We start from the raw sequence: 27,972 nt of genomic DNA, 5'->3' as shown, positions 1-27,972 counted from the left end.
AAAATTTGAGAGATTTTTAGCCATTATTTAAAAAATATTTGTTATGCTTCCTTTTGTCTTTGTTTCCTTGTGGTACTACAATTACATATATATGAAACCATTTGACATTATCTAACAGTTACCTAAGGCTCTATTCAGTTTTTTGCAATTTTTTTCCCTCTGTGTTTCTTATATTGGATAATGTTTAACGTCTAATTTTTTGTTGTTTTTTTGTTTTCTCCCTAATGTCTCTTGATCTATCCTCAAGTTCACTTACTGTTCCCTCTATTACCTCAACTTGGCTGTTAATAATTTTGAACACGTAAATTTTAGATATTATATATTTCAGTTCTAGAATTTCCATTTTGTTCTTTTACGCTATATTTTTCTCTGTTCTTTTCATTTGTTGTGAGCATAATTTACCTTACTTCATTAGGGATAGCAACAGTAGCTGCTTTAAGATTCTTAATACCTTTCTATAGGAAACAACATTTAACAGATTAATGTTGGAAATGGGTACATGGTACTCCCATACCCTTGCCTCCTGAGAGGGATGACTATGAGGCACACACTTAGCACTGGTTCTCAGAGTTTCCTCTAGGGTCCTTGAGTTCCAGTTGGCCACAGTTGGTAACTGACTTGATAATACACCGTTATTGGCTGCCTTGTTGCCTCTGTTTCACTGCGTCACTTTCTTTTTCCCCGCTTTTTTTTTTTTTTTGAGACAGGATTTCGCTCCGTTACCCGGGCTGGAGTGCAGCAGCTTGATCTCGCTCACTGCAACCTCCACCTGCCGGGTTCAAGTGATTCTCATGCCTCAGCCTTCTGAATAGCTGGAATTACAGGCACGCACCACCATGCCTGGCTAATTTTTGCATTTTTACTAGAGATGGGGTTTCGTCATGTTGCCCAGTCTGGTCTTGAACTCCTCAGCCCAAGTGGTCTGCCCGCCTGGGCCTCCCAAACTGCTGGGATTATAGGTGTGAGTCACGGCACCCGGCCCACTGCCACACTTTCTAACTGATGTTTCCTTCACCCAGAGGGTAAACCACTGGTTCTTGAACCTTTGACTTAGGGTCTATTTGTATGGGAACTCTGACTAAATCTGAAGTTGTGGTTGAAGGACATCGTCTGTAATTCTTGCTACACAAAGTCTGCAAACCAGCATCATAAGATGTCTGTTTTCTCTGTGAATCTAATCACTTGTTCTCTAATTTCCACCAAATCTCTTAAAATTTCAGGACTGTTGATGGCACCATGTCTTGTTTTCAAAGCTGTTATAAATTTATTTTAAAATTATGCATTTCATTATTTCACTTAAGCACATATGCTCAGTCATGTTGAACTAGATATTTTATCACTTTCTAAGTTTAGATTTGTAAATTCCAACTGAGTTTACTCTTAAATTATCTATTCTTGGCCAGGCACAGTGGCTCATGCCTGTAATCCCAGCACTTTGGGGACTGGGTCACTTGAGGTCAGGAGTTCGAGAGCAGACTGGCCACTATGGTGAAACCCAGTCTCTACTAAAAATAAAAAAATTAGTTGGGTGTGGTGGCGCACACCTATAATCCCAGCAGAGGCAGGAGAATTGCTTGAGCCTGGGAGGGGGAGGTTGCAGTTAGCCAAGATCGCACCACTTCAGCCTGGGCAATGGAGTGACGCTTCGTCTCAAAAAAAAAAAAAAAAAAAAAAAAAAAAAACTATTCTATTTGTCTACCTCAGCAAAATATATTTTGATAACCCTATCAGATTATTTTAATCACATTATGTTAAAAAGATGTTTCCATTAGGACAAACAGTGGAAGGAAAATAACCATTCAAGTTCCCATTTTACTAACTAGAATAATTATTCCTATGAATAGACTTGATTTTAAATATTTCTTTTCAATTCAATTAGTCATATATTTTTCCTAGTCTTCCAGCATTTTACTTTTTGAAGTATTAGTAGTTTTTCTTTTTTGCTCTTGTCATCTAATCAAAATAAATGCTTTAAGTTCCTTTTCCAGTTTCCCAAAGATGGAGGAGATAAGGGAAATTACCATCACGTTCTCTACACTATTATACATATAAAACTATAAATTTTCCTAAATCACAATGTCCCTGACTACTTAGCTTTGCTAAAGAGGAGACATCAATTTAACTTTTTGCTTTCCATAGCCAGAACTAATAAAAGCTGAAGTTTATATATAACAACTGTAAATTTTACAAGCTAACCATTACTCTGGAAACTTTTTTAGAGAACTTCATTTCACCAGATTATTTCTGCTTTCTATGAAAAGACTTTTAGTTAGAGCACACACTTTGGAGAAAGAGAAATCCACCCGCTTAAACAGAAAACTCAAGTTTTGTAGAAAGACTTTAAGTGGTTCCAGACACACTGACATAAATATGCAAATCTCCCAAGGCACACTTATGTCCAGGGCTGCCCATGATGAGTGACCATCAGGAGCAAAACCCCATGCTTCTGGGGTCTTAGGCTGAGTTTCCTGCGGAGCTGTTCACAGTAGTCCCTCCCTCCATGCAGGGAATTGTGCTGGCATTCCACACGGCACCAGACACTTATTCTCTGAAGTATTTCCACCAGGCTCTTGTCATTCCAAGAGATGCTAAAAGGTAAGAGACCTGTTCCAGTCCTTCTTCTGATCTAGGGTATGAATCTATGTGTGCACTGGGAAAGAAGGAGAGATTATCTTTGCAGATGCACAGGAGAGGGAGGGGAAGTGTGGACACCTGTCACAAATCACCTTTTCCTCTTACTGTAAAGTAATAAAAACAAACAGCATCCTAACCTCTCTGCCGGGGAGTGGGGCTGCTGTTTACAGATAAACAGAGACCTGCCGCCTGTTAGGATCCTGCTAACAAAATTCAGGCAGAAGACCGAAAGCACAATTGTGTTTACAGATCAGCAGCGACATGCCAATGTCATGTTGGCGGCGGAAGGCAAAGGTCATGTTTACTGCAAGCAGAGGTGCCCGAGCTACCACAGGGGCTGCTAGCAGGGGATTTTGAGGAGGAGGAGGGCTGCAGCAGCTGTGGATCTGCAGTCGCCTGACATGGGTAGCCTCAAACCTAAAACCACATGACACAGGATCACAAAAGCAAAGCCCCAATCCCATTGTGCATTATCGCACTGCAGCACCGTGGGGTCTGAAATGGGCTCAGTGAGCTGGCTCTGATTTATTCCAATCCCCAGAAACTTTGCTTCTGGCTAGGGAAGAAGACTCCTCTCAGAAAAATAGGTTGGGCAGCAGAGGAACACAAATCCCATAAAAAGAGCATTCATCTTATATACATATAACTGTGGTTGCAGCAAGACACAAGCTCCCATCCCCAAGGGCAGGTACTGTCCATCCAGTGAGTCAGTCCATTTTAAAGGCAGAATGGCATGATAGTTACACATGCCCACTCTGAGGTCAAAAAGACTTGAGACCTGGCTCTACCACATGCTTTTATTTTTATTTTTATTTATTTATTTTTTTCAGACAGGGTCTCACTCTGTCACACAGGCTGGAGTGCAATGGTGTGATCTTGGCTCACTGCAACCTCCGCCTCCCGGGTTCAAGCGATTCTCATACCTCAGGCTCCTGAGTAGCTGGGATTACAGGCATGCGCCAACATGCTCAGCTAATTTTTGTATTTTTAGTAGAGATAGGGCTCCACCTTATTGGCCAGGCTGGTGTCAAACCCCTGACCTCAAGTGATCCGCCTGCCTTGGCCTCCCAAAGTGCTGGGATTTTACAGGCGTGAGCCACCATGCCCAGCCTGCCACATGCTTCTGATGTGATCTCAAGCAATTACTGAAGCCCTTGAAACCCAAGTTTCATCATCTACAAAATAAGAATAAAGTTGCTCTTCTCTTAGGATTAATAGAAATAATAATTGGAGAGTGTTTTTCACAGCGCCTGGTGGTAAGCACTCAATAAATAGTAGCTAATGATATTACAGGGAAATCTAGGGGAAAGGACTTGTATCTAAGACAACTGGGTATAAATTGGTGACTTCTAGGAGTTACAGCAACTTGGGAAAAGAGTGCAGCTGGTCTTTGTTTTGGCATCACAGCTGGAGGGCATTGAGGTAAAGAGGTGGGGTGACCCTCTCTTTCTGATGTGTCTGGGACTTTCTCAATTTTAACATTACAAGACCTGGGAAACCCCTCAGTGCTGGGCAAACCGGATGGTTGCTCACCCTAGAGGCCTAACCGGACTTGGTTAGAGAGTGATCACAAGTAAAGTGCACTCTGGAGTATTTACTCCTAAGCTGGCCCACTGTGTCTGAAACCCCAGATTTTTTTTGGTGAGCTTGGCAGGCGGGGGTGGAAATGGGCTGTTTATTTGGACATAGCTCTGCTGAGTGGAAAGTGGGCGCTGGCCCCATGAATGCTTGCTGGCTGGAGGCTTTCACAGCACCCCCCCTCCTCAAAGCTCAGCTCTGCAAGCACAGACTTCTGGTGGAAGGGGCCCAACAGGGGATATGGTCCTTGGCTTCATCCTCTTTAATGGCTTTAATTGAAGCTGGAGTTCTCTGGCAGGGCAACTTCCACCCAGCATGCTGAGCAAATCCCCTCCCCACTGGGCCCAGTCACCAAGCAGATTTGTGTGGGGTGGCAGGGACACCGCTTTCTCTAGCTCTTTGCCAGGGAGAATCTCTGCAGAGTGTTCAGGTGACATTGCCGGCCACCTGTGAACGTACACTGGCCTTCTGGGGCAGAACCACTAGGATGAAGTTGAGTTTCCATTTACTGTGATCCACCTGAATAGTTAACCAGCCCACCCTGGAGCTCACATCTGTGGCTTCTCCTAGACCTTGTCCTGGCAGCAGGGAAAGGCTAGAGTCAAATGTTCAAATGTTATAAAAGGGCCAGGTGTGGCGGCTCCACCTGTAACCCTAACACTTTGGGAGGCTGAAGCAGGAGGATCGCTTAAGTCCACAAGTCTCAGGTTACGTGAGACATGATCACACCCCATGCACTCCAGCCTGGGTGACAGAGTGTGACCCCATCTCAAGATAGAAAAAAAGGTAAAATATTTTAATGTATCCAGGCTAAGTGCTGCAGCTTATGATTTCCAAGTACACACAGCCAATCCTGGCTTGTAGGAGCCACAGATTGCCAACCCCAGGATCCTTACTGTCCTTCTAACTTCCTCCACCAAACTCCCAGCAAAGGTGAAGAGTGCTTGTTCATTTCAATATTTGGAGGGCATTCAATATATATGTATTAATTGAAAGACATGATTTAAAACCTGTAATACTTAATTTCAGCATATTGATTTATATGCATGTGTATTTCTGACTATATAATAATTACAAAGTATCATGAACAAAAGAATGAATGAATGAATGAATGGAAATGGTGGTGGTGCATAGAATTCTCCACACCTCTGTTTCAAAGTAGGCTACCAGAGTTTTGTTTTTTGAAAGAATGAATGATGTTTTAAAAAATGTAACTTAGATCGTGCTACTGCTGAAGAGTCTCCAATGGCTTTCTGTTGCACTCAGGAGTCAAATCCAAGTTGTTCAGCATATTCTTATATGATCTGGCCTCCACCTGCCTCTCCATCGTTACTTTGCACCCTGAGATCTTTCCATGCTAGCCATGTGGCCTTTCTTCCTGTGTCATGCCAACTTTATCCCATGATATTTGTGATTTCCTCTGCTTGGAGCATTCTGCCCACAGTTCTTGGCACAGATGGCTCCTTCTAGTTAGTCCAGCCTCAGGAAGTTTTTACATTCCCAGAAAGGCCTTCCCTGACCGATGTATATAAAGAGCATCCTCGTTCTAACCCATGCATACAGGTTTTATCTTATGTATTTGTTTACATGTCTAAATCCTCCCCCTACAACACTCCAACTGAAATGCAAAATCCATGGCAACCGAAACCCCATCTGTATGATTCACCGTTGTAAACCCAGTGTTCAGCATATGGAGCATACTTCATAAATGTCTGTAAGTGATGAATATGTATGTGGCAGATTGCATTTCCCAAAGATGGCTGCACCAATGTGTCCCATCCCATGTGTTCTGCATCCATGTTGCCCGCCCACCATCTCACCCCTTGAATCTGGTTGGGATTGTGACAGTTGGGAAGGTAGCACTATGTGACTTCTGTGCTGAGACTTAAAAGATAACACAACTTTGGATGGATGTCTTGAGATGCTCACCCTTGGAACCCAGCCACCATTTTGGAAGGAAGCCAAGTGCCACCTGGAGAAGACACATGTATGTGTTCTGGCCCCAGCCCCAGCTCAGGTCCCAGCTGGCAACCAGCATGATAGTGATTGGGCCTTCAGATGATACCAGCCCAAAGCATTTGAGCTGTCCCAGCTGATGCCAAGTAGATCAGACCTACAAGCTGTTCCTGCTGAGCCCTACCCAAATTGCAGAGCTCATGAGCAAGATAAATATTGTTGTATTAAGCTACTACATTTTGAAAGTAGTTTATTACACACCAATAGATAACTGGAACAATATGTCAAGATGTACTATTCCCTCAACAAATATTTTTTTTTTTTTTGAGACGGAGTCTCGCTCTGTCGCCCAGGCTGGAGTGCAGTGGCCGGATCTCAGCTCACTGCAAGCTCCGCCTCCTGGGCCCACACCATTCTCCTGCCTCAGCCTCCCAAGTAACTGGGACTACAGGCGCCTGCCACCTCGCCCGGCTAGTTTTTTGTATTTTTTTTAGTAGAGACAGGGTTTCACCACGTTAGCCAGGATGGTCTCGATCTCCTGACCTCGTGATCCGCCCATCTCGGCCTCCCAAAGTGCTGGGATTACAGGCTTGAGCCACCGCGCCCAGCCAACAAATATTTTTTAAGAGCCTACTTTGTGCCAGGCCCCATGACAGGTTTTTGGGCTGTAGTGGGTAACCAGATGGACAAGGACACTGGAGATAGGCACAATAGTACATGAGACAGCCAGGGAGCCTGCTTTCTAATGGTCTGGTAGGGAAGCCAAACTTAGAAGAAGTAGGTTAAAATAAAATGACTGGATTGTTCTAAGGAAAACTCGTTCATACATAAGCATGTGTTATAAGGAAGCAAATGCTGTCTCTGGGTATATGATTGTATTAGTTTCTATTTTGCTGCTATAACAAATTGCCATGAACTTAGTTAAAACAATGCAAGTTAATTATCTTACAACTCTGGCCATCAGAAGTCCAAAATGGGTTGGCAGAGCTGCTTTTCTTTCTGGGGGCTCTAAAGGAGAATCTGTTTCCCTGACCTTTCCAGCATCTAGAGGATGCTTGCTGCTTGGCTCATTGCTCTTATGACCCCAACTTCTGCATCTCTGTCTCTGGCCTGGACATCTTTGAGGGGGCCATTATTCTGCCTACCAGGATGAGAAATGCATGCAGGATGAAAGGCTAAGTGGCTTTTCCTCTCTTACTAGGGAAAGTAGTGTTGGCCCTCTGCCCTAGAATGAATGCTGCCACTTGGAGGGTAACCCAACATGGCACAGTGCTGCCCCTCCAGCATGCTGGCAGCAAGGCCAGACCAAGAAGGGAGAAGAAATGTCTGCCTGGAATGATACCAGAGTGTCACTCCTCCTTGGACTGTCCAGGTCTCGAGGGAAGACTATGTCCCTTGATATATAAGTAAAAATTTACGTATCCATAAGTAAACCTTTCCTAAGAAGCTAATCTGAAAGAATAAAAAGAAATGAATAAAAAATAATCCTTGCCTTAAAGCAGGGCCTTCCTTATAAGGCAGATAGACATAATAACAGGAAATCAAAACCAATGAGATTGGTACAATAATCTACACAAGATGAAGTGTTTTGATGTCTGTATGATGCCACAAATAATAACATGTTAAAATAACAAGCACTATACTGAGTGCCACGTCCATGCCAGACTCTGAACGAGGTAAGCATCAGCCTTCTCTCGCAGAATACGGTCTAAACCAAAAGGGGCAGCCTGGGCCAAGTGTGCAAAGATAGTGCAAGAGTTAGTCTACCAATAATCAAGAAGTTCATATTAAAACAACAATGAGACATGATTTCATGCCCATCAGATTGGGCAAATATTAAAAAGCCTGACGGCATTAAGTACTGCTGAGGATATAAAGACATGGGAACTCACATGTGCTGCTAGTGAAAGTATATGTTTGAAAAACAATCTACAAGGAACTTAAACAAATTCACGAGAAAAAAAAAAAAACCATCAAAAAGTGGGCAAAGGATATGAACAGACACTTCTCAAAAGAAGTCATTTATGCAGCCAACAGACACATGAAAAAATGCTCATCATCACTGGTCATTGGAGAAATGCAAATCAAAACCACAATGAGATATTTCATGCCAGTCAGAATGGCGATCATTAAAAAGTCTGGAAGCAACAGATGCTGGAGAGGATATGGAGAGCTAGGAACGCTTTTACACTGTTGGCGGAAGTGTAAATTAGTTCAACCATTGTAGAAGACAATGTGGCGATTCCTCAAGGATATAGAACCAGAAATACCATTTGACCCAGCAATCCCATTACTGGGTATATACCCAAAGGATTATAAATCATTCTACTATAAAGACACATGCACACACATGTTTATTGCAGCACTATTTACAATAACAAAGACTTGGAACCAACCCAAATGCCCATCAATGATAGACTGGATAAAGCAAATATGGTACATATATACCATGGAATACTATGCAGCCATAAAAAAGAATGAGTTCATGTCCTTTGCAGGCACATGGGATGAAGCTGGAAACCATCATTCTCAGAAAACTAACACAAGAACAGAAAACCAAACACCGCATGTTCTCACTCATAAGAGGAAGTTGAACAATGAGATCACATGGACACAGGGAGGGGAACATCACATACCAGGGCCTGTCAGGGGCAAGGGGGGAAGGGCAGGGAGAGCATTAGGACAAATACCTAATGTATGCGGGTCTGAAAACCTAGATGATGGGTTGATAGGTGCAGCAAACCACCAAGGCAGATGTATACCTATGTAACAAACCTGCACGCTCAGCACATGTATCCCAGAACTTAAGGTAAAATAAAAAGAAAAAAAGAATAAAAAAAGAAAAGCAATTAGACAGTATCAACTACATAGCCCAGCAATTCCTCTTCCAGATGTGTAACCTGGGACAACAGTTCTCAGTTCTCTCCCCAGTGCCCTGGCAGGGGTCTATGAAGCCACAGCTATTTTCATAATAACATTAAGATGCTATTTTGCTTTTTCATTCTCATTATATCGTGAGTGTACAGTAGAGTTTTCTGGAAGTTAAATAATATGTGATATCACACAGATTAAATGCAGAAGCAGATATGAGAATTCAATTTCTTGAGCCAGACATTAGAGATTTTTAAAAGTATAAGACACTTTCACTCTTCCCTCTAATCTTTTTGTTTTTGAAATGAACATATACTTGTTTATCTTGTATGTGTCATTTAAAAAAATTAAAGTAACACTATTTATAAAATTATTATATAAATACCTAACATTTTCTCAGTTTTAGTTTCGAATAGGGTCAACACTGGCAGGTATAATATGCATAACCAAAAGCTCTTTGGGGTCCTCAGTGATTTTTAAAAGTATAAAGGGGTCCTGAAACCAAAAGGTTTGATAATCACTGTCCTGGTGATTCTCTCTAGGATGTAAATGTCTCACATTTATGTGCAAAATGATATGGATCAGGATGTCCATTTTAGCACTGTCTTAGGCAGTAAGAAATTGGAAACAAGCTGGATGGCCATCCCTAGGAACTTGCATAAATACTTTAATATATTTGTAAAATAGCACACCATATTGCAGTTATCGTGAATGAACTAGATGTATGTGAATCAATGCTAAAAATCTCAAAAGCAACATTGAAAGAATAAAAAGCGAGTATCAAAAGAATATATTTAGTGGCCAGGTGCGGTGGCTCATGCCTGTAATCCAGCACTTTGGGAGGCTGAGATGGGTGGATCACAAGGTCAGGAGTTCGAGACCAGCCTGACCAACATGATGAAACCCTGTCTCTATTAAAAATACAAAAAATTAGCCAGGCATGGTGGTGTGCATCTGTAGTTCCAGCTACTCAGGAGGCCGAGGCAGGAGAATTGCTTGAACCCAGGAGGCGGAGGTTGCACTGAGCCAAGATTGCACCACTGTTCTCCAGTCTGGGTGACAGAGCGAGACTCTGTCTCAAAAGATATATATATTATATATAATGTATATAATATATTATATATTACAACATATATAATATGTATTATATATCTATTTAGCATTATTCCACATAGATAAAATGTAAAGACACAATGCATTGTTTCTGGAAACATAAACATGCAGGTATACTTAAATTTTTAAATATTAATGGCTAAAATAAAATAATACCGATAATACCAAGTGCTGGAGAGTCTGTGGAGCAACCAGAACACTCATACACTGCTGGTGTGAACACCAACGGGTGATACCACTCAAGAAAACAGTTTGACAGTCTCTTACAAAGTTAAATATACCCTATGATATGATCTAGCTATTCCATTGTTGGGTGTTTATCCAAGAAAAATGAAAGTAGTGGTGGTAATACACACAAAGACATGTACATGACTTTTTTTCTCTATTTCTTTCACAGGTGTGGAATGTACTTGAATGTCTATAGTAGCTCTATTGTAATCATCAAACACTAGAAACAATCCAAATCTCCTTCACAGGTACATGGATAAACAAACTGTGGCATATCTGTACAATGAAATATTACTTAGCAATAAATATCCACAACAACTTGAATGAATCTCAAAAGCATAATGCGAGTGAAGGAAGTCAGCCTCAAAATGTCACATACTATATGATTCCACTTATGTTATACTTTTGAAGAGACAATATTAATAGTGATGAAGAACAAATTAGTGGTTGCCAGGGGATGGATGGCAGGAGGGTATGAGTACACAGGGATAGCAGGAGAGAGTTTTTGAAAGTGATGGAACTATTCTGTACCCTGATTGTGGTGGTCATTATACAAATCTATGCATGTATTAAAATGCATAGAACTATACACAAAAGTTTGAAAAGCAATTTTTACATTATTTTTTAAATTTAAATTTTATTTTTAAATGAACTGTTTATTTTAGAATAGTTTAAATTTACAGAAAAGTTGCAAAGATAGTACAGACAATGTGCATAAGCCCCACACTCATTCCCTATGAACACCCTACATTAATATGGTACATTTGTCACAACTAATGAACCAATATTGCTAGGTTATTATTAACTAAAATCCATCCCTTACTCAGATGTCCTTAGTTTTCACCTATGTCCTTTTGCTAGTTCAGGATCCCATCCAAGATACCACCTTATATTTTATCCTCATGTCTTCTAATGCTCCTGTAGACTGTGACAGTTTCCCAGGCTTTTCTTGTTTTTGATGACCTTGACAGATTTGAAAAGTACTGACCAGCTGTTGTGTAGAATGTCTCTCAGTTGAGGTTTGCTGGGGTTTTTGTTGTTGTTGTTGTTGTTGTTGTTGTTGTTTTGTTTTTGATTCAACTGGGATTTGGAGTTTTGGAGAAGAAGATCACAGAGAAAGTGCCATTCTCATCACATCATATCAGGGATTCATACTATCTAAATGACTTACTATTGTTGATGTTAAAGTTTATCAGCTGGCAAGGTACTGCTTGCCAGTTTCTCCACCATAAAGCTATGCTTCCCACCCTCCTTGCCATATTGTGCTCCTGGAAGGAAACAATTACGTGCAGCCCAACCTAAGTAGTGTGCAGTTATGCTCCACCTCCTCCAGGAAGGAACATCTACATAAATTACTTGGAATTCTTCTGCATAGGAAGCTTACCTATTCTCCCACACTTATTTATTTAATCATTTACTTACATTAGTATGAACCAATGGATGTTTATGCCGTGAATTATAATTCAATTCTGCATTATTATTGTTATCATTATTTCGCTCTAATTCTTGGGAGCAACTCTTTATGTTGATTCATGTGTCCCTTTGACACAGCCCCATTGTTATATGTGAGTGTGTTTAGCACTTCTTCACTTTCTGGCACTACAAGAAGTCCCAGGATCATCTTGTATATTTCCTGCCCCAGCCCTAGAATCAGCTGTTTTTCCAAATAGCCCTGGTTCTTTTTATTGGAGAATGGTGATAGACAGCAAGATCTGGGCATGGGTGTGCTAATTGATACTGCAGTGTCAGGCCCTCTTAGCTGACAGAGCAAGAAAATATATGTGTGTATACTTACCAATGTACATATGCATATCCATAAATGTGTCCATTTGTATCAATATTAGGCTACCCATGAGTTCATATTGATGCCTCCTACTCTAATTTATCATGTATCATTCTAACCTTCCCTGTAACTTGTCTGTAACCTCCAACCAGTGAGAAGCCTGGCTCCCAACATCTGCTATACATTTACTCAATTGATCAATATCTATATATGTGTTTAGTGGCTTCAAAATTGTGAACCTATGCCCCTAAGGGAAACAATTTAACTATTAAAGTACAGTAAAGTTCCTTTTAAAAATTCCTTTTGCTTTAAGTCATATAGTCTCCATTCATTTTCAAGGTCACTTTGGTCAGCAGTCTTATCAGTGAGGTTATTTCATGCATTTCATTCATTCACATATTTCATGCACAAATTCTTGTGCCTCAGTCTTCATCCTACCTAGGTATCCTTCAACTTTCTAAATGATTTTTATTTAATTTGCAGGCATTAGAGTTTACTCTTCATACTGTAAAGTTCTATATGTTTTGACAAACGAATAATGTCACTTATTCACGTGTACAATATCACTCTGAATAGTTTCATTTCCCCAAAAAGTGCCCTGTGCATCACCTACTCAACCTTCCCCCTTTCCCAAATGCCAGGCAACCACTGATCTGTTTGCTGTCTCTATAGCTTTGCCTTTTCCAGAATGCCATATAAATGGAGACTTTTCAAACAGGTTTCCTCCACCTAACAATATGCATTTGACTTGCACATGTTTTTGTATGGTTTGATAGCTAATTCCTTTTAATGGCTGAATAGTAATCCATTGTTTGGTTGGATGACAGTTTGTTTATCCATTTTCCAATTGAAGAATATCTTGGTTGCTTTCACTTTCTGATGGTTATATTAATTTTTAAAAAGCTGATAACAGCATTAATGTATGGGATTTTGTGTGTACATCAATTTTCAAATCAGTTTGATAAATAACTGCAGCTCAAGTGCTGGATTTCATAAGGCATCAATCTAAATTAATTTGTTTTTCTTTTCACGATCAGTGGAGGAAAGGATCTAAATTAATTTTTTCATTTCATTTGTTTTTTCCTCCAAGAGTGCTTTCAAAGTGTATTTAGATGGCATATCTTCTGTAAATATTTTTATTGGCCGGGCGCGGTGGCTCAAGCCTGTAATCCCAGCACTTTGGAAGGCCGAGACGGGCGGATCACGAGGTCAGCAGATCGAGACCATCCTGGCTAACACGGTGAAACCCCGTCTCTACTAAAAATACAAAAAACTAGCCGGGCGAGGTGGCGGGCGCCTGTAGTCCCAGCTACTCCGGAGGCTGAGACAGGAGAATGGCGTAAATCCGGGAGGCGGAGCTTGCAGTGAGCTGAGATCTGGCCACTGCACTCCAGCCCAGGCGACAGAGCAAGACTCCGTCTCAAAAAAAAAAAAAAAAAAAATTTATTTTCACTTTGAAGTAACAATATGATTAGATATGAAATTCTAAGTTTAAACATTTTTCTTGAAAATATTTAAATATGTTCAGTTGTCTTATGTTTCATTTTCCTACATTAGACTACATCATACTTTAGAAATACCACAATTTTAAAAAAGGCATTTTCATCATGTCAGTCTTTGAACATAAAAGTTCTTCAAGGTATGAAAGTTCTTCAGTACATAAGCAGAAGACCAGGCATAGTTGTTCACACCTGTAATCCCAGCATTGTGGGAGGCCGAAGCGGGAGGATTAATTGAAGCCAGGAATTTGAGACCAGCCTGGGAAACCAAATGAGGCCCCGTCTCCAAAATAAAAATAAAAATACATAAGCAGAGCTTGGAAAGTGGATGGCCTACCACCTCTTTCTAACACTCAGTGTTGGGTATCAGTCAACAGGTTCACCTGATAGACCCATCATCTTCACATCTTATATCTCACATAAGTGAAATTGAGCACCATTTGTTATTCTGTGACTGCTTATTTCACTTAGTCTAATATCACAAGGTTCATCCATGTTTAGCATGGCTGCATAATATTCCACTATATGTGTACACCACGTTTTATCCACTTATCTGTCAGTGGACATTTGGATTGCTTCTACCACTTGGATATTCTGAGTACCCTGCAATGAACATGGGAATGCAAATACCTCTTTGAGATCCTGATTTAAATTTTTTTGGATAAATGCCCAGAAGTGAGATTGCTAGATCTTAGGGTAGTTCTATTTTTAATTTTTTGAAGAATCTCCATACTGTTTTCTGTAGTGGCTGCACCATTCTACATTCCCAGCAACAGGGCAAAGGGATTCCAATTTTCTCCACATCCTCACCAACATCTGTTATTTTCTTTATTATTTTTGTATAACAGACCTCCTAACAGGCATGAGGTGATATCTCACTGTGGTTTTGATTTGCATTTCCCTGACAATTGACATTGTCCTTTCACTCTGTTTGTTATTTTCTTTGTTGTGTAGAAGGTTATTTATTTATTTATTTTTGAGACACAGTCTCACTTTGTCACCCAGGCTGAAGTGCAGTGGTGCACCCTTGGCTCCTCAGCTCACTGCAGCTTCAACCTCCTGAGCTCAAGCTACCCTCCCACTTCAGCCTCCTGAGTAGCTGGGATCACAGGCAGGGCACTACACCTGGCTAAATTTTTGTACTTTCTGTAGCCATGAGGTTTTGTCATGTTGACCAGGCTGGTCTCAAACTCCTGAGTGCAGCAGATCCACGCACCTCGGCCTCCCAAAGTGCTGGGATTACAGGTGTGAGCCCCTGCACCAATCCCAGAAGCTTCTTAGTTTAATATAGTCCCACTTGTCCATTTTTGCTTTTGTTAACTGTGTTTTGGTGTCATACCCCCAGCCCCAAAACATTACCAAGACCAATGTCATGAAACTTTATAATTTTGCTCTCCTCTAGGAGTTTTACGGTTTCAGGCTACTTTAAAAATTTAAAAACATTATTCCATTGTCTTTTTGCTTCTGGTGTTGCTATTCAGAAATCAGATGTCAATTTGATTCCTGGTCGCTTTCTTTTTTTTAAATCCCCTTCTTCTTAAAAACTTTTAGCACTTTGTCTTGATGGTCATATATTTTATTAAAATGTATATAGGGTTTTTTGTAGTTGTTTCTGGTTGAACATAGGAATGAAAGACATTACACCTGCTCTCAGTCCTTCACATGTTTGTTTGAAAACAGCCAATCTCATCACAGCCATTTTTTTTTTTTTTTCCTGCCCTAAGCCATTCTTAACTAGGTCATTAAAACAATCTTTGGGCAAGCGCACCTCTGCCAGGATGGCCTCACTGCTTGCACCAAAAGTACACTTCTGGCTGCCCCACAACTCTGGCTCCGCACCATTGTTTTCAATATTTGTTGGCCTTACTTCATTTTTTACAACTTTATATTTTTAATAACTTTATCTGAATAGACATATAATTCATATACAATGCAATCTACTCCTTCAGAGTGTACAATTCAATGACTTTTAGGATATTTCCTTGGTTGTGCAACTATCACCGTTACCTAAATTTAGAACATTTTCTTCACCCCATAAAGATATCCCACACTCTCTAACAGTCACTGCCATTTATCTTCTCCCCCAATCCTCTGGCAAGCTTTCTGTCCCTATGGATTTGCCTATTGTGGACATTTTATAAATGGAATCATCCAACATGGAGCCTTCAGTAAATGGCTTCTTTCACTTAGTGTACTATTTTCAAGGTTCCTCCATGCTGTAGCAGGTTTAAGTACTTTATACCACGTTTTGCATATCCATTCATAAGTTAATGAACATTTGGGTTGCTTCCACTTTTTGACTGTTGTCAATAATGATGCTGTGAACATTTCATTTCTTCTTCTTTTCTTTTTAGCAGTGGGGTCCTTCTGTGTTGCCCAGGCTGGAATGCAATGGCTATTCACAGACAAGATCACAGCACACTGTGACCTGGAACTCCTGGGCCAGGGGATCTTTTTGCCTCAGCCTCCCAAGTAGCTGAGACTTCAGGCATGTGCCACCATGCCCATTGCTATGAACATTTTAAACAATTTTTTTTGTGTGTGGACATATATTTTCAATTCTGTTGGTTATACATACAGGAGTGGAAATGCTGGTCATAAGGTAACTATGTTTAACATTTCGAGGACTGTTAAAAGTTTCCAAAGTGACTACACCATTTTGTATTCCCACCAAGAAAATATGAGAGTTCCTATTCCTCTGCATCTTTGTCTTTGGTATTTTCAGATTTATGGATTTTAGCCATTTTAATAGGTATGTAGTGGTACCTCATTGTGGTTTTAATTTGCATTTTTTCTAATGACAAATGACATTGAACACCTTTTCCTATGCTTATTTTCCATCTGTGTATCTTCTTTAATAAAAATGTGTGTTCAGCTCTCTTGCTCATTTTTAATTGGAGAATTTGTTTTCTTATTAAGTTTTAAGAGGTTTCTGTATATTTGGCTATAAGACTTTAATCAGATGTGTTATATCCAAACTACATGATAATTTCAAAAATGAAATGAAAAAAACAAGCCATGAGAGGAAGAAAAAAAAAGGATGCTGGGGGTATTTCGGGGCACGGTCTCTGGAGCTGGTGATCCTGAGTCCTGCTTCAGGCTTTGCTCCTTGTTAATGGTATGTTCTCCCCGCGTCTCAATTTCTCCCTCTGAAAATGGAGAAAAAATAATATTTCTCTTTGAATGTGGCTGTGGGAACTAAATGAGGTGATGTGTAAAGATTGCTGGTGCTTAGTAAATATTCAATAAATGATATTTTAAATGAACTTAACTTACCCAGGATTCTCTGGGCAGGAATGGGAGGAACCAGACACAAATCTTGGGGTTTCTGCTTTCAAAACTCATGTCTTTTGCATACTGTCCCCACTAGAGGGCAGCATTAGAAGTCAGGCAGCCCTGGGGGGCCAATTTTACCTCTGCTACCTGCTAGCTGGGTAACATAGGGAAGGTGACTTCACCTCCTCTCTGAGTGTCAGTTTCTCTTCTCTAGAGTGAGGGCTGGATGAACTAATACACATACATATATATGTGTGTGTGTGTGTGTGTGTATATATGTCTAGCACTATCTCTGAGACATAGTGTATGGTATCTATTTCATTCATATATATTATTATTATTATTATTATTTTGGAGATGAAGTCCAGCTTTGTTATCCAGGCTGGAGTGCAGTGACACTATTTCGGCTCACTGCAACCTCCATCTTCTAGGTTCAAGCGATTCTCCCACCTCAGCCTCCCAAGTAGCTGGGATTACAGGCGCCCACCACTGTGCCTGGCTAATTTTTGTATTTTTAGTAGAGACGGGGTTTCACCATATGGGTCTGGCTGGTTTCAAACTCCTGACCTCAAGTGACCCTCTCCCTTGGCCTCCCGAAGTGCTGGGATTACAGGCGTGAGCCACCACACCCAGCCCATTTAAAAATTTTTATTTTATGTTTTTTGTGTCAGATAGGTACTGTGCTGATATTATAGCAAGGTTTGAGGGAAACACATCTTATACGTGAGCATGAAAACCCAATCATCACACTTATGAGCTTCAAAAGGATCTATACACACTGTTTAAAAGATGCACCATGGTGTATTGGGAAAATACAAACTAAGAGACAGGAGTCCTGGGCTTGTGACCTATCTTGGTCTTACCTTGCTAAGTGACCTCCTGCAAGTCTTGACCTCTCTGGACTTTGGACTACTCTTCATCTAGGCTAAAACATCAGAGTCACCAGTGGGGGTGGGGTGACTTTCAAAATCCCAGTTAAAAATATGAAATATATATATGTGAATGGTTAACACCAAAAGCAAGATAACAGATGCCTCTGAAGAAAAAGAGAAGGGGATGAGATTAAAGAAGGAGGTTCAATTATATTTACAGTGCTTTATTTCTTAAAGAAAAGTTGGAGTAAATATGGCAAAATGCTTAGCTTTGCTAAATCCATGTGGTAGAACACAATAGACAGTGTTCTCTATGCTTTTAAAAAGGAGAAAAGAGTTTGGTGAAAAGGAGATAGAGGATGGAGTATTGGGTAAGGACATTCCAGGCACAAGGAAGTGAGCTGAGACATAGAAGAGATAAAGAGTATGGAATTTTCCAAGATATTTTGATACATAAAATTCAAGGAAGGGAGTGGCTGAGATAAGCAAGGAGTGGTAGAGAGGTCAAGTCAAGGAGGGCCTTGTGTGCCAAGCTGGGGAGTATGGACTTTATCTTTTCTGCTGTGGAGGTAGGAAGGATGGTCACCAGAGTTGTGTGATATGTACTTTTGCAGTTTGAAATCATTCGTACGTTTGTTCTTCATTCATTGTTTCATTGACCCACTGTCTTTCCAATCTCATGCCAGTCTTTGTTCTGGGCATTACAGATGCAGTGTTGAACAGGATGGGCACCATCTTTTCTTTGATGGAGTTCCCTCTCTTGGGAAAGCAGAGACTGAAGTAATTGATTATAACATTGATTAATTGCAAATGTGATTCACTACTCAGTAGCAGTGTAGAGGCTGGAGGCAAGGACACCAATTAGGGCTTATTACAGTAGCCCAGAAGGGGGAATTAGAGGCCCTGGACCTGGGCAATGGCAGATAAGATGGAGATGAAAAGACAGCATTGCAAATATTCTAGAAGGTGATGAGTGGTTGAATGAGGTAGGGAAGAAGAAAGAGCAAATCATCAATGATATTTTGTCCTGAGTGCCTGGGGGGAGCAGTGGTGCCACACTTTGTGAAGGAGAATAATGTCTTCTAAGTCCTTTCTATTTCTTGCATTTATGGTCCTCAAAATCGTTCAGCATCTAGGGTCCTTGTGTTTTCTGCAGAACATAATAAAATAATGATATTTGTACTCTGCAAATAAAATACATAATTTTTTGATAAGTCATGCATCATGTTATATTAGTTTCTAGCATAAGCAAGTAAAAATAGGCACTTCAGTTTGAAGTAAAAATTCCAGGAGAAAGAGTTAAAATTAGAAAACATAGTCATTACTTTTTTTTCTCTGAAAGTCTAGGAAATGACTTTAGACTTATACTACTTTAGCTGCAGAAAACCTTGGTCTGGCTTGAGGATGCCAGGATTTTTCAGGAACATCATTGGAAGACCTCTATCTTGTATAGTGAATCAGGGCCCTTCCTGGTGGTACTTACAGAGTATGTCGTAGGTATCCTAGTTTTCCTTCCTAGTTGCAGAGAAAGGAGTAACGGAGGGAGAAGCAATAGCCCTACCAGGGGGGATTTTTGGTGCTGATGCTGGTAGCGGGAGTATCTGTCTAATTCTGAAGCTTCTGGTGATACCAGGATTGGAGGAATTTTCAGTCAAGAATGGGGCTTTCAAATAAAGTGAAGAAAGGCAGACAACCCAGTTTTTTAAATGGGCAAAAGATTTGAACAGACATTTTTCCATTATTAATGCCAATAAGCACGTGAAAAGTGGTCAACATTACTAGTTATTGGGAAAATGCAAATCATAATGAGATGCCACATCACACTCCCTATTTTGGCTGTAGTCAGACAGACAGACAGACATGGAATGTGGAAAGTAAAACTCTGTGACATAATTTTTTTCTTTTGAAATAGGATCTCACTCTGTTGTCCATGCTGAAATGCAATGACACAATCATTGCTCACTGCAGCCTCAAACTCCCGGGCTCAAGCGATCCTCCAGCCTCAGTCTCCTGAGCAGTTGGGATTACAGGCATGTGCCACTGCTTCCAACTTTGTCTTCCATTTTCAACCAAAATCTCCAAAGCACAAATTATTAGGCAAAAGGACCCCCTGAGAAAAACCTACAAAAACACTAAATGCAAAAGGCTAAAGAGCGTAGAAGTAGTCAAATTAGTGGTATTCAGAGAAATGCAAATTAAAAGAATAACTGCTGGAAAATACACTTTAGCTATTAGACTTGGAAAAAATTAAACATCTAGATAATGCCAGGCGGTGTTGGGGATCAGGGATTTAGGAATTGTCATGTGCCATTGGGTGGATGTATAGGTTGATGAAGTCATTCTGAAAACTTCTCAGTTCTGTACCTGGATAGGTATCCCCCACAGAATTCTCATCTACATATGGGGTTGCTTTGGCAGTTGACAGTTGGAAGCAATCTGGTTATCCATCACTTGAGAACTGGATTAGTGAAATGTGTCATATATATCTGAAGCAGTTAAAAGCAGTAGTCCGGACATACAGATAGCAACATGGCTAGATCTTAAAAATGTCGAGAAAAGCAGAAACAGAATTAAATATATACAATTTTAAGACACGTGTCCACAAAAATGGATATTATACCAGAGCATATACAAAAGAAGGACACATATCTAAAATATCAAAACAATTGCATCTGGGGGAAGGGGAATGAAACTAAGAAATGGAAAGAAAAGTGTATGAATAAAGGGATGAACGGATGGATGGAGGGATGGATGGGGGAATGGATAGGGAGATGGGGGGAGAGGATGGTTAGATGAGTAGGTGACGTACGAATTTCTCAAACAAGAGAGGGACCTTGCAAGGACTTCCAATGACAATATGCCTCAACTGAGGAGAACGACTACATCAACCCTCTGCATGAGAAGTGCCATCTCAAAAACAAAACAAATCCCTAAATATCAAAGCAATCTCTAGCAACATTGATGAATTTTCATCAAGAAAGCATTTTCAGGGCAAATTCTATTAAGATCTTTGCCTTCTTGATTAGCTTTTTATGCAGCACTGGAGATCTTTATTGAATCTTACTTGTGCCAGACACTGTTCTAGGCGCTGGAGGTGCATCCATGAAAAAACAAAGATCTCTGTCCTCAAGAAGCTTATATTCTGATGATGAAGAAAGACAATAAACAGAAACATTGTAAATATATCAATTTTGTAGTATAATATATCAAAAGTACCCTTTTAAAAAAAACAGGGTAAAATAGATCAGGAAGGTGGGAGGCAGCTTTTTTTATAATTATTATTAATAGAGAAGTCACTTTGGACCTCACTGAAAAGGTAACTTGAAGAAACTGAGGGAGGAAGCTAAGCAGATATGTGAGACAAGAGTTTCCAGGAAGATGAATGAGGCGGAGCAAAGGCCCTGAGGCAGAAGTGTGCCAGGAGAGCAGTGTGGCTGGAGCCATGTGAGGAAGAGGGGAGCAGTGGGCTATGAAGTCAGAGAAGCAAGGATGGGGCTGCATCTGGGCAGACAATCATGAGGGACCTCAGAGGCAGTTGTCAGGACTTCAGCTTTTACTGAGTGAAAATGAGAGCCATTGCCAGATTTTGAGCATTTTGGTGACTGTGATGAGATCAAACTGTGCAGGGCAGGAGTAGAATCAGTGAGAACAGTTAGAAGGTCAGCGGAGGAATCCAGGAGAGAGACAGTGGCAGCTTGCAGCACAATTAATGGAATTGAGATGGTTAGAAGCCATTAGATCTTGGATACTTTGTTTGCTTATTTTGTTTTGAATTTTTGGCATGAATATACATAATAGATTTACTATCTGTTTCATAGAAATTGCATCATATTAGATACATCTTGCTTTTCTCACTTATCAGTAAATTATGGAAACTTCACCAAATCATCTAATATAAAGTTAATTCTTATAGAGGTAGTGAGATGCCTCACAGTGTACATTCAGAAATGTATCCAACCACTGTGCAGTCATACCTACAGATATTGTTAGGTTCAGTTCCAGACCATCTCCATAAAGTGACTATCACAATAAAGCAAATCACACACATTTTCTGGGTCCCAGTGCGTATAAAAGTTATATTTACACCATGCTGTAGTTTATTAAATGTGTAATAGCATTATGGCTACAAAATGCATATACTTTATCTATAAAATTCTTGGCCAGGCACAGTGGCTCACGCCTGTAATCCCAGCACTTTGGGAGGCCGAGGTGGGCAGATCACGTGGTCAGGAGTTCCATACCAGCCTGGCCAGCATGGTGAAACCCCGTCTCTAATAAAAATACAAAAATTAGCTGAGCATGGTAGCATGCACCTGTAGTCCCACCTACATGGGAGGCTGAGGCAGGAGAATCACTTGAACCCAGGAGGCGGAGGTTGCAGTGAGCCTAGATCACGCCATTGCACTCCAGCCTGGGTGACAGAGCGAGACTCCATCTCGGGAAAAAAAAAAAAAAGCTAATGATTGTCTGAGACTTCAACAACTTTTAATCTTTTTGGTGGTGAAGGGTCTTGGCTCCATGTTAATGACTGCTGACTGATCAGGGTGGTGATTGCCAAAGGATGGGGTGGCTGTGGCAATTTCTTTCTCTTTCTTTCTTTCCTTCCTTCCTTCCTTCCGTAAATTTGTAGATTACTACAATGGGCCAAAGTTCATCAAATAGCAGTTTTTTGGTTTTGTTTTTGTTCTTTTTCTGAGACAGGGTCTCACTTTGTTGCCCAGGCTGGAGTGCAGTAGCACAATCTTGGCTCACTGCAACCTCTGTCTCCTGGGTTCAAGCAATCCTCCCTCCTCAGCACCCCTAGTAGCTGGGACTCCAGGCGCACACCACCACGCCCAACTAATTTTTGTATTTTTTGTAAAAACAGGGTTTCATCACCATGTTGCCTAGGCTGCTCTTGAACTCCTGAGTTCAAGTGATCTGCCCACCTTGGACTCCTAAAGTGCTAAGATTATAGGTGTGAGCCACTGTGTGTGGCCTGCAGTTTCTTTTGTTCTTTCTTTTTTTTAAAAATTTATTTATTTATTTTATTTATTATACTTTAAGTTCTAGGGTACATGTGCACAATGTGCAGGTTTGTTACATATGTATACATGTGCCATGTTGGTGTTCTGCACCCATTAATTCGTCATTTAGGTTAGGTATATCTCCTAATGCTATCCCTCCCCCTCGCCCACCCCACGACAGGCCCTGGTGTGTGATGTGCCCCTTCCTGTGTCCAAGTGTTTCCATTGTTCAATTCCTACCTATTAGTGAGAACATGCGGTGTTTGGTTTTCTGTTCTTGTGATAGTTTGCTGAGAATGATGGTTTCCAGCTGCATCCATGTCCCTACAAAGGACATGAACTGATCCTTTTTTATGGCTGCATAGTATTCCATGGTGTATATGTGTCACATTTTCTTAATCCAGTCTATTATTAATGGACATTTGGGTTGGTTCCAAATCTTTGTTATTGTGAATAGTGCCACAATAAACATACATGTGCATGTGTCTTTATAGCAGCATGATTTATAATCCTTTGGGTATATACCCAGTAATGGGATGGCTGGGTCAAATGGTATTTCTAGTTCTAGATCCTTGAGGAATCACCACACTGTCTTCCACAATGGTTGCAACAGTTTACAGTCCCACCAACAGTGTAAAAGTGTTCCTACTCCTCCACATCCTCTCCAGCACCTGTTGTTTCCTAACTTTTTAATGATTGCCATTCTAATGGGTGTGAGATGGTATCTCACTGTGGTTTTGATTTGCATCTCTCCAAAGACCAGTGATGATGAGCATTTTTTCATGCATCTGTTGGAGCATAAATGTCTTCTTTTGAGAAGTGTCTGTTCATATCCTTCGTCCACTTTTTGATGGGTCATTTTTTTCCTTGTAAATTTGTTTGAGCTCCTTGTAGATTCTGGATATTAGCCCTTTGTCAGGTGAGTAGATTGCAAAAATGTTCTCCCATTCTGTAGGTTGCCTGTTCATGCTGATGGTAGTTTCTTTTGCTGTGCAGAAGCTCTTTAGTTTAATCAGATCCCATTTGTCAGTGTTGGCTTTTTGCTGCCATTGCTTTTGGTGTTTTAGACATGAAGTCCTTGCCCATGCCTATGTCCTGAATGGTATTGCCTAGGTTTTCGTCTAGGGTTTTTATGGTTTTAGGTCTAACGTTTAAGTCTTTAATCCACCTCGAATTAATTTTTGTATAAGGTGTAAGGAAGACCACAATGAAGTTTGCTGTATCCATTGGGTCTTTCTTTCACAAAATATTTCTCTGTAGCATGCAGTGCTATCTGATAGCATTTTTACCCATATTGGTTAGGCTGGTCTCAAACTCCTGACCTCGTGATCCGCCCGCCTTGGCCTCCCAAAGTGCTGGGATTACAGGCATGAGCCACCGCGCCCAGCCATATTGGACTTTTGACCTCCAGAACTATAAGATAATAAATTTGTATTGTTTAAGACACAGAGTTTGTGGCAACTTGTACAGCAGCAACAGAAAATGAATATGCCTTCCTTCGTTGAAGGGTAGAGCAGAGGGAGCAGCCCAGGGGACTGAGGGGCAGCCAGTGACAAAAGGGGAAAAGAAAGCCTGGCGTAGTGGCTCATGCCTGTAATCCCAGTGCTTGGCTGGGCCAAGGCAGAGGGATCAATCCCTTGAGCCAGGAGTTTCAGGCTGCAATGAATTTTGACCGTATCATTGCACTCCAGCCTGAGCAAAAAGAAAGACCTTATCTCTCTCTCTCTCTCTCTCTCTCTTTTTAAAGGAAAGATATAGAGAGGAAAATGAAGTGAATGTGGATCCTGGAAGCAAAAGAGGAGGTAGCCAGAGCCAGGGTCTTGTGTTACTGACAGGTCAATTAGGATGAAGACAGGGATGCAGCTACCGCAATTAGGAAAGTTTGGGGTAATTCTTTTGAAGACAGAGGAACAAGGAACTATGATGACTGTTAAGAGATATTTGTTTTCATTGTTGTTCAAAATGGGAGAAATATATAACACTTTCAAATATAAAAAAATTTTAAAATGGGAGAAATAATATGTTTGTAAGCTGATGGGAGTGACACAGAACAGGAGAGAAACTGGTGTTTAGAATGAGCAGAGACCAGCTGAGTATGTCCTTGAGTCACAGGACAGGGTCTAGTGCACAATTAAAATGACCTTTTTGTTTTCTTCTTTTTTCCATTTATTTATTTATTTAAAGAGATGGGTTCTTACTCACTGTGACCTCGAACTCCTGGGCTCAAGCAATCCACCTGCTTCAGCCTCCCAAGTTGCTTGGGACTACAGGTGCATGCCACCCTCCCCACCGCCTCCTGAATTGGCTTTTGACAGGAAAAAGAATGGCAGCAAGTGGGTGAGCAGAAGATGTGGAGGCTGCTGCTGGGAGCGGGTGGCTATGGTGGGAGTCTATGGACCTTCTCCTCCGTTTGCACCAGTTTCCTCAGCAGGAAGATTAAGGCAGAGCAAGGAGCTTTGCAGAGAGACAAGATGTGGAAAAGTCCTCTCTGAGAGTGGGAAGCTGAATGGGCTAGGAAAGAACAGTCTGATTCCCAGGCCAATTAAGGTTCAATTTTTTCCAAAAGGAAATAAATGAAACAGAAAGCATCACTAAAAATCGATGTGCAAAGTACACATTTTCTCCTGATGCTTGATCTCCAATTCCCAGCCCTCATTTGCCTGACATGTCTGTGAGCAGCTCTTGGTCTTGGTCTCTTAGCAACTTTTTGGCCCCTGGGCTCTGTGCTGTTTCCTGCCTCCCTGAAGCTAGTCTGATGAATATCCTGTTCTGTTTAAGGCCAGATGAAATGAATTTTTCTGTTTCCAGCTGCACCACACCCTTTAGCGACCTCCCACTGAGCTCTGGTTTCTGGTCTAGACAAGACAGTTGGTTGTTTTTTTTTTTTTTGGATTTTTTTGTTTTTTGCTCATTTACATAGCAGAGACTATTGACATTAGCCAGATCCCAGTAAGTGCACAAACCTGTCTCAGTCCAGTTTCTCAGCCCCAGCCCTGCTCTAGCCTCCTCTCCCAAGTGGGAGCTCCCCTTTCCATGGAGAATATATATAGCAAAAGTCCCACATATGAGTAACAATGATACACAGCCTATAGAGAAGACACCATGATCACCAAGGTGTTTTCTTGCACAGACCCTGAGCAGCCAGGGGAAAAGGAGCACGACCCTGGAGAGCGATGGGGAGGAAGTGCTAATTACAAAGGTGTGGGCAAAGCCAAAATGTTCCTAATCCAGTTTGCTCATATTCTGGCTACCTATAGGACTCCCAGGGAGGTGAAGCTAGAAAGAAGCAACAGACCTAGAAGAGCAGGTCTAGTTCGGGTGATATTTTACATGCATAGGAAATAGTCTGTACTTCCTGTGGAAGCTTCCAGGACTCCCTGCTTTGGGCCTCTGCTCCACTGGGAGTGAAATATTGGCTCTTTTAGCTGGAGGATGGCCCTTTTCCTACCTCCGTAATCCCCTTCACCCATTCCCTCCACCTAGAGACCTCTCCTCCCCTAATCTCCAACAACCCAAATCCTTTTCAGTGTCAAGTCCCTTGTCAAATTTTACATCCTCTCTCAAGGCATCCTGGTTTCTTCCACTAGTTTTATTAAGCTTCTTTTTCTTCTACTTTTTTTTTTTTTTTTTGAGATGGAGTCTCACTCAGCCCAGGCTGGAGTGCAGTGGTGCGATCTCGGCTCACTGCAAGCTCCGCCTCCCGGGTTCACTCCATTCTCCTGCCTCAGCCTCCCGAGTAGCTGAGACTACAGGCCCTTGCCACCACGCCCGGCTAATTTTTTGTATTTTCAGTAGAGACGGGGTTTCACCGTGTTAGCCAGGGTGGTCTTGATCTCCTGACCTCGTCATCCACCCGTCTCGGCCTCCCAAAGTGCTGGGATTACAGGCGTGAGCCATGGTGCCCAGCTTTAAGCTTCTTTATGACATCTTAAAACAGTGTGTCTCAAATCTTTTTTTTTTTTTCATTATCACCCTAGTAAGGCATCTTTTTAAAGACATTTTCTTCCCTAGATACACTCCTCTGCTAATGAAATTTTAATAGCCCATGGTAAGAGTGTCCAGGAGAAGGTGGGTCTCCAGGATGTTCAAGTCAAGGTAATAAGAAGAAAGCAATACAAGTCACATGGCTGAAGAAATGGCATGCCTGATTTTCTGCACTGGCCTGAGTGAGGTTCTCCACAGGATTCTAAGTTATTTCATCCCCTCTTTGATCAGAATACCATTCATTCAGATACCAAAAATCTGGCTCAGACATTGGATGGAAGGCATACTTGAACCAGCAAGGACATGCAAAATATAGAATATAGCTCCATTTTGAAAATCTTAACTTTTGAATCAAGTAAACTATAGATAGATTACAAAAGATTATTCACACTACAAAAGGCCTTAGATTGTGTCTTTACATAGTAGTGTGTGGTGAGCTAGAGAAAACAGAGTTTGATTTACAAAAAATATTCACAAAATTTTGGGAATACACATGTTAGATTAAACATAGTACACTAACATAGACTCTGAGTATTCAATATCAAAAAATCATTATTTAAAAATACATATTGTTTTTGTAATTATAAAATAATGCATATTAATTGTAGAAATCTAGAATATATATATATATATATATAAAACCTCTCCCAAATTAAAATCATGTAACATTACCATACAAAGTTTATTATTGTTAATAAACAGCCTATGTCCTTCTGATTTTTTTTTTGAGACAGAGTCTCGCTCTGTCACCCAGGCTGGAGTGCAGTGGTGCGATCTCGGCTCACTGCAACCTCCGCCCCTCCAGGTTTAAGCAATTCTCTGTCTGCCTCAGCCTCCGGAGTAGCTGGGATTACAGGCGTGTGCCACCACGCCTGGCTAATTTTTTGTTTTGTTTTGTTTTATGTTTAGTAGAGATGGGGTTTCACCATCTTGGCCAGGCTGGTCTTGAATTCCTGATCTCGTGATCCACCTGCCCTGGCCTCCCAAAGTGCTGGGATTACAGGCATGAGCCACCGTGCCCGGCCTGTCCTTCTAATGTTTTTTAAACGAGTATTTGTCTTAGTTTCTAAGATTGAGATCAAGCATCACATCTTGTTTTGTAATCATACTTTGATTTACACAAAAGATAACACTTTTTCAATACTGTCAAGTATCCATTGACACTATACTTT

At 40.9% G+C, this 27,972-nt stretch overlaps 1 non-coding gene across 1 annotated transcript; it reads right to left on the bottom strand.

The window, feature by feature from the left end:
* Nucleotides 1-17,603: 17,603 nt before the first annotated feature.
* LOC117063167 lies at nucleotides 17,604-17,707 on the bottom strand. The gene has a single exon (XR_004428781.1). It is a non-coding gene; the product is annotated as a small nucleolar RNA U13 (small nucleolar RNA).
* Nucleotides 17,708-27,972: the final 10,265 nt, after the last annotated feature.

The sequence above is a fragment of the Trachypithecus francoisi genome, unplaced genomic scaffold (genome assembly GCF_009764315.1).
Source record: "Trachypithecus francoisi isolate TF-2019V2 unplaced genomic scaffold, Tfra_2.0 Lachesis_group17, whole genome shotgun sequence".
NCBI classification, from domain to species: Eukaryota; Metazoa; Chordata; class Mammalia; order Primates; family Cercopithecidae; genus Trachypithecus; species Trachypithecus francoisi.
This window is presented reverse-complemented; position numbering and strand designations above follow the sequence as displayed.